The following is an 8,438-nucleotide window of genomic DNA, read 5'->3' on the forward strand; positions in this document are numbered from 1 at the left end:
TGCCCAAGAAGTTCTCTCTACAAAATCACTCAGAAGTGGTAAACAGCTGCCCAAATCATTTCTACTTAAACTAGTTTGAAACTTTTATTCACTTGTCTGAGAGAATATATGCAGGGCAATTGGCAAACTTTAAATCTTTTCATATACAGATGTGTGAATGCATATATACAATATTATCATTATTATTACCAGTGGAGAAAAACAAGCCTAAATAATGCAGTTTGAGATGTTGGAAAAGCAGTCAGACATACCAAAATATTAATAGCTGCTCTTTTTGCAGTGGCAAAGAATTGGAAGCTATTGGTTGTCCTTGAGGAATGGATGAACAAGTTGTGGTGTATAGTAGTAATGGAACACTACTATGCCATAAGAAACAACAAACAAAATGAGTTCAGAAAAAAACAAACATTTTTTTTAAAGAAAAGCAGCTGGAGAGGTGAAATTGGAGGTCAGCAAAGAGGCTGGGGCAGGTTTGGTAGATTGGAGAACAGTCAGAATTGAGGTGGTGATTACATCCATGGGAGCTGGTGAGATCAGTAAGTGAAGCAGTATAGAAGGAGATGAGGAGAGGGTCCAGGATGCCTTCCTTTTGGTTAGGGGACATGAACTTCTGCCTTGAAACCGATTCAGAGTATTTACTGTGAGATGGAAAGTAAGAAGAAGAGAGTATAAAAAGCAATTTAATTAAATAGCTTTTAATCACTTCTAAGGGCTCCTTTATAACAGTTTGAGAAGCTGTAGCTGTATCATTCAAATAAGGTAGAATAGGAACAGTATTAAAAGCCTCGGCAATGATGAAAGAGTCTGTGTACTTCCCCTTACTTTGCCACATGCTCTAAAGGCTGTGACATGAGGAAACTTGACCCCAAGTCTTGCAGTGTCATAACAAGACACCTGAGAAGGGAAAGGAGAAGTAGAGAGAGAATGCCCTGGTCCTAACCCCTATTGCTGGTACCTCATTAGGCTATTCAGGACCCCTGTTCTGAACTCATACAGAGCCCATATTCTGAACACCTGATCCTATTCATAACTACTAGTGAATCACTGTCCATGCTTATAAAATCCATGTGACCTGGAACCTGGATATCTCAGACCATAGAACTGGGCATGACTACAGACCTCTGGTTTGGGTATTTTGTGCCCACAAAATAAAGTCAGATCTTTGGCTTGGGAAGTTTTATTTCTTTCAAGAAGAGGAAAATGGAGGCACAGATTGTAGACAGCCTTTTGAAGGAGTTTAGCAGTAAGGCAGAAGAGATGTAGGATGATATCAGGGATAGAAGGATAGATCAAGGGTTTTTTTGATGATAGGAGAAATGGGCATAACTGTAAACAGTAGGGAATGAGCCACTAGACAGGGAAAGATGGAAAACAAGTGATTGAGTGGGAATGACAGAACAGGCACTCTGTTGGAAATGGAATGGAATGGGATTGCTTGAGCTGATTGTAGGGTTAGTCTAAATACAAGGCCTAGGAGCAATGCATGGAAATTATGGTAGATTTTAGTCAATATGAGGACAAACTTGAGAACAGTTTCTGTCCTTCAGTCATTCGGTTGTGACTGACTCTTTCTGACTCCAAGGACCTTATTGTGCCTTGGGTTTTCTTGGCAAAGCTACTAAAGTGGTTCCACATTTTCTTCTCTGGTGCATTAAAGCAAAAAGCTTTAGTGATCTCCCCAGGGTTGCACAATAGGAAATAATTGAGGCCAGTTTTGAACTCAGGTTTATCTGACTCCTGGTCCAGTGATTTATCCCTTGAGCCATCAAGGTGCCTCTTGATAACAAATAGAACTATCCAAAAATTGAATGAATTGCCTTTTGACTACTACAGGAAATGGGGTTAAGGATTAGACTTGTTGCTTCCTTACTATAGGAAGCTGTAGGTAAGGAAACTCCTACCAAAGCTGGTTAACATCTTCTCTGCAATTAATCATTTTAGGGAGTTGCATGAAGCATTAAGGGATTAAGTGCCTTCCTGAGGATTACACAATAAGAAAATGTCAGTGGTGGGTCACAAACTAGCATCTTCCTGACTCTAAGGTCAGCATTCTATCCATGACAGCCAGGTCAACTGCCTGATCTCCTACCTTGCAGGAAAAGAGGAAAAGCATTCAATTTGGCCAGGTCTCCTGCCCTTGGGATAAAAGAAAAATGTCATTCTGTGAGTTGGAACTCTTGTCTTCTGGGGAAGGGAAGAAATGCCATTCTATCAGTTTCTCCCTCTGGTCTCCTTGCCAGAATAGCCTAACACCCTGAGAGGACTCTTTCTGAGTCTAAATAGCCTTTCGAATGCTGATACTTGGGCTTATTATTCAGAGATGAAGAAACTCTCTCCAGGTCATGCCCTCCTCATCCCAGAGAGTCTGAATTCAAACATGTCATCATTCAAACATATTCTCTATCCTCTGCTTCCCAATTTCTTATTACTATTCTCCTCCATCCAATCTCTTCCCCTTATCTCCTACCAATGTCTCAAACGAAAACTGGTTTAGAGTGCTCTCTGCTGTGGCTGCTCCATAAGTGACAAATTTGTTTTCATTTTAATGTAATGAGGGATTCAATACCATTTGCTTAAGATTCTCCTAACTGGTGGAGATTAGATTGCTCTATGTTCTTTGCCTGAGTAAGGAGTGGAGTTAGAAAAAACCTAAGAGAGGAAGTATCTTGGTCTTCTGGTTTTCAGCTTACAGAGAAGAAACATCTACTTCCAGATACTCTGCAGGAAGAAGTCCCTGAAGGGATAGAATGATTCTGGAAAGAAGCTCATACACAGAGAAACCAGTATTTTGACCACACGTGTCCCTGTACCCAGTGTATCCCATTAGATATCTTTGAGGATTTCTACTTGAGTTAGATCTTGGACTCTTTTTTTTTCCTGGTGAGAAAGTTCATTCATTATGAGTATTCTCTAGAATATTCCCATCTGTCTTACTTTCCCAATTTGTGTTTGTTGTTGGCCAGGATAAATGGTTTTATTTTCTATTTGATCTGTGTGGTCTTTGGGTAACTGACATTTTGGGAGGAAGTGAGTGAAACTTTGAAAAATTTCATGTGATATCATCCCCAGAGCTCCCCTACAATATTAACCAATGGTTTTTATATATTGTTGCTTTTTAAAAATAAAACCAACACTCAGTTTGCTCTATTAATCCAATGCTTTTCTTACATTCTATTTTGTTATCCTCAACTTTAATTTTTAGAATTTCCAATTTGGTATTTAATTGGGGATTTTTAGAATTCTTGTGCCTCCCCTGTTATTTATTTTCCATTTTTCTTGTATTTTATGTTTGCTTCCCCCACCTCCCAAATTTATTTTGAGGTTCTGGGGACATTTTACTGCCTTCCTTTGTCCCAGGGACTTAGCACAGTGTCTGGCACCAAAAGTGCTTTAACAGTGCCTTATTTGCTAACTGACCTCCTATAACAAACCCAATGAAAATCCCACCAACCACAGCTTCCATCAGTTCTCATCTTCTCCGCATGATTCCCAGCACATTTCCACCTGTTCCTACTTACCTAGTGCCCACAGACCATTTAGCATCCAATTCCCCTTATGGCAACAGGAGCTTCCTCAGAGGGTGCAGAAGCAGGAAGGTGCCTCAAGGCTCCCTTTCTCTGATTTCCCCTTCTTCTCTTCACTTAACTATTGCCAATCAGTCATGCACTGGGGCTGGGTTTCATGTTAGCCTCTCCTATTGGATCAGGTTCAAAGTGGCAATGAAACGGGACACTTGTATGTCACTTCACAGTGAGTTAAAGGCAATTTCCTTAGTCATATCATAGAAAGTAGCCTCATAGAAAATGTCATTGATTCTGTTGACCAGTCCCTAACCCTGTCTTGGTCATACTGATGGATGTGCTGGTGAAGCTTGAGGGAGAGACTTCTGTAGACTTAAAACTTGCTTTGGGAGTGGTTTTTGTCTTAGACTACCAGGAAGCATGCAGGAAGGGAGCTAAGAGGTCCCAGCTCTCTTGCATGCAGTCTGCCCCAGGGGCAAACTTGCTCCCAATATTCCCTAAGTGCTATTAATCAGACAGTGGTACCTAGCCCAGGAGTTGGGACCTCCCATAGGAGTGGAAGGTGAATGACCAAATCTTTGCCCCTTTAGAGACCTCCACTGAGAGATTGTCTCCATTATTCAGAGTAGGTTGAATGAATGGTCCCCCTTCCCTGCCATCACCAGAAAACAGACCACCTCTCATCATCCACCCTGTGGTACTCTAAGCCCTCCCTAAGAAAGAGCTGTCTGAGGTCCCTTCCCTGAAATCTCCAACCACTCCTGCCATTTGAGCACCTTCCATCTTAGCATCTCTACTGTGTATTGGTTCCAAGTGAGAAGAGTGTAAAGGTCTAGGCAATGGGAATTAAGTGACTTACTCAGGGTCACAAAGGTAGGGTCAGTTTTGAGTCCCGTACCTTCATATTGAAGTGATGCACTTCACAAAGTGAGTTCAAACATCCAGAATTTCAATTATTGGAACTGCGCTTTATTAATAAAAAAACAAATAAATAATCTGCCAGGTGTGATAGACTTCCCTAGTGGAAGCTGCATCGGTCTAACATTTTGGAACCAGTTATATAGGGTTACAGGATACAAAGTTATTTCTTTTTACACATAGGTGCTTAATCAAACAAACCCTATCACTGACACAGGAATGTGGGGTCAGAGATGAGGAGACAATCCTCAGATTTATGTGGGGGCTATTATTTAGGAGCTGTTCATTTTAGTCACTTAGCCCTAGTCAGCCATATGTTATCTTGCTTCCATCCTGACCTCTTTGATAGTCCTGAAATTCCTTTGTCTTCCTGCCCTTTCTAATTCTCACCCCCAAGCTAAGTAGAGACTGGTCTGCTGTCTTCATAAACAGCTTGACCTCCTGGGGGGAGGGAAGCTGGGTCTGTTCTCTAAAAATGCAGGAAGGGATTGATCTGCTTTATCTTCTTCAATTTTTATCTTCCTTTATTGGGACTACTTCAATATCTAGGTCTTGCTTTCAATATATTGAGCCACCTAACTGCCATTTTCTTTTAAAATTGACGTAGCTTTCTCTTTTCTTAGCAAACAATCTGATGGGTTTGGGGCACATTTGTCCAGAAAGGTCTCTAGGATTCTGGGAAGGATTTAGTATTTTATTCTTAGGTACTTATCTCTTTACCTTGCACCCATGAAATCTAATGGACTCCCAAATTCTATAAAAAATATTCTGACAAGTTCCTTTGGCACTTAGAAAAGCTTCAGATTCAGGCTTTAGGGACTGCCCATGCCTACCTGTACCTGATGGATATGCAAATCATTATCATTGCTAATGCAAAATTGATGAAAATTCATCAAAAAGATTTATATTATATATCTTCTTCCGGCATGACTCTTAAGGACACAGAGTGTGTGCAAAATCAGTTTCTAGCTTCTTACTCTTTCCCAATGACTATCCAAGCCAAACACCCAGAGGCAAAGTATTCAGCTAGTAGGAGCAGAAAAAAGGGGACTATCCTATCCATCCACCAATAAACTTTATTAGTTGCCAAGTAGATATCAGGTAGAGTGTCATGCAATGGAAATGCAAAAAAGCCAAAGGACAGGATGAGCCCTCAATGTGCAGATGATCCTTGTTTTGGTTCTTGGAATTCTAGTTTATTTTTTCAGGAAATAGCCTTAGGTCTTTTTTGCTATTGTTATTTTTCAGCAAATATCCCTTTGTAAATGTTAATTGATGTCTACTTGTTTTCAATGGTATTGAGGAAATATCAACTGGTTAAAATGATAGTGGGATGCTAATCAGTGGAAAGGCAGCTAAGTGTCATACAGTTCATAGAGTGGCATCCTTGGGATCAGGAAGACCTGAGTTCAGATCCAGCCTCAAACACTTAGGAGCTTTAGAGGCTACAAAGGAGGAGGGGGTCTTGTCTGGGATCTTTACTTCTACCTTGAAAGCCTAAAGTCACATATCCTCATGGATGCCACATTCAGTGGCACAGGCTGAAAGGACTCTCAGAGGACTTACTCAGCATCCCAAGAATCCTTTTTTAAGGAATTTCCCCACCTGCCTGTTGCAGAAGAGGAATACTTTTTTTTCCTTTAAGACTCTTTGTTTGTACTGGTATTAAGATACTCCCCTCAGCTCACTCTGAATTTCAGGAGTCCATACTCTTTTTTAAAAGCAATATTTTACTTTTCCCCAATTTCATGTAGAAACAATTCCTTAATTTTTTAACATTTTGAGTTCTAAGTCCAATTCTTCCTTTCTGTCCTCCCTAGCTCCCTTCTTCCTACCTCACTGAGGGGATAAGAAATCTGATACAGAATTTACATGTGCAAGCATGTGAAACATTTTTTCACATGAGTCATTTTGTACAAGAGATGTGATTTTACCTTTCACAGCACTCTTTCAAGTCCATTCCATGGCATAATCTTCATCCTTCTTCTTATTCATTCTTCTGGCTTTTAGATCTATCTTTCATTTTTTTAAAGGCCTTCTGTTGGGAGTTGGAATTCCTTCCTGACCTCCTCCTTATACCTTTCCTATCTTCTGTTACCTTGTACCCTCATCCCCAAATCTGAGATCTGATAATTTGTGAACACTCAGAAAAGAAGATAGTAATGACGAGCAGACATCACAAGTTCACTAAGAACAATTCATGCCAAATTCACCTCAATTTTGTTGATTGGTTTTTGTTCAAGGGAATGTCATATACAGAGAATTGAGGAATTAAGCTGATGCATTTGACAAAGTACTTCATGGTATCCTCATGGACACAATAATAAAGGTATTGAGAAATGTAGAATTGGAAAGGATCTCAGAGTGATTCTGTACCATAACAAACTGCCTTCCTTTCCACAGTATTCATGAGAAGTGGTCATCCAGCCTCCATTGGCATGGCCTTCAATTTTTGAGAACTTCCTGACCATGTCTGACCCAGGTAGTCAATAAGCCTCTTTAAGCACCTACTAAGGGCCAGGCATTGTGCAAAGCCTTGGGAATTACAAACAAAGGCAAAAGAGGATGTCTGCTCTGATGGAGCTGTGTCTAATGGGGAGACAGCATGCAAATATCTATGAATGAATGATCAATTGGAGGCCATTAAGAGAGGGAAGACTTTAAGAGGAGTCAAGAAAAGTATTCCCTAAAACGTGGTACTTTATGTGTAGTTTGAAGGAAGCCAGGATGTAGAGATGAGCACAAAGAGCATTCTAGGCATGGGGGACAGCCTGGAAAAATGCCCAGTCAAGAGACAGAGTGCATTGTTCAAGGAATAACAGAGGCAAATACAAGTGCATCACAGAATATTTGGTGTAAGGTCTAAAAAACCTGGAAAATTAAGAAACCAGATTAGGATAGATTTTGAAAGCTAAACAGAGGATTTTACATTTGATGTTAGAAGTAATGGGGAGCAAGGAAAGGTAGGTAGCTCAGTGGATAGAGATCCAGGATTAGAGTCAGGAGGCTCTGGGTTCACATGTAGCCTGAAAAACTTCCCAGCTGTGTCACTTTGAGTAAGTCACTTAACCCACAATCCCTAACCCTTAATGCTCTTCTGCCTTAGAACGAATATTTGAAAGTATAGATTCTAAGACAGAAGACAAGGGTATTTAAAAAAAAAAGTAATAGGGAGCTACTGGGATTTATTGAATGGGATTGAATTGAGATGACATGGTCAGATCTCTTTGGGGAGGACTAACTTGAAAGATGGTTAGAGGAAGGACTAGAGTGGGGAGCGACTTGAAGCTGGAACACCATCATTTTATAATGGTTTATGTATAAGATGATAAGAATCAGTACCATTGGGGTAACAGTATCAGAAGAGAGAAGGGAGTGTATAATAGAAATGTCCGTGTCGGGTACTTCTGGGTAAGCATGGTGGCAGATTACATGCATCTCGCTTCCCCTCCTCAGACCCAACGATATAGACGACCTCAAAAGACCCCCCAAAAACCATCCTCATAAGAATGGAGAAACTCCACAGTGCAGCACTGAAGGTATATGGGATTTGGGCATTTCCACACTATAAGGGAAAATCTCCCACCCAAACCTGAGCTGACCTACCCTCCCCCACCACACCTACAGAGCCAGAGTTAAAGTCAGTGTAGGCCAGAATCAACAAGTGAGGGAGGAGCACCCCAGGACTGAGCAACGGGCATCTCCAGGTCTGGGGAGCAGTCTAAGACCACCAAGGACTTACCTTTGTGAGCAGTAACACCCGAAACCCTGGCAGGTGGGCAAAGGGAGCTCAGATCATGGGCACTCGGAACCAGCACACCATAATCAATAAGTGTGCTAAGGGCACCCCCAAAGTGATCAAGGGGCACCTATAGGTCTTGGAAGTTAACTAAATACCACTAAAGAAAGACTTACCCCTGAGAGCAGTAACACCTGAAACCCCAGCAGGCAGGGGAGGGCAGACCTTGGGCTACCCCGGGAAGACAGCGCAGCTGCAGA

The sequence above is a fragment of the Monodelphis domestica genome, chromosome 5 (assembly GCF_027887165.1).
Source record: "Monodelphis domestica isolate mMonDom1 chromosome 5, mMonDom1.pri, whole genome shotgun sequence".
Classification (NCBI taxonomy): domain Eukaryota; kingdom Metazoa; phylum Chordata; class Mammalia; order Didelphimorphia; family Didelphidae; genus Monodelphis; species Monodelphis domestica.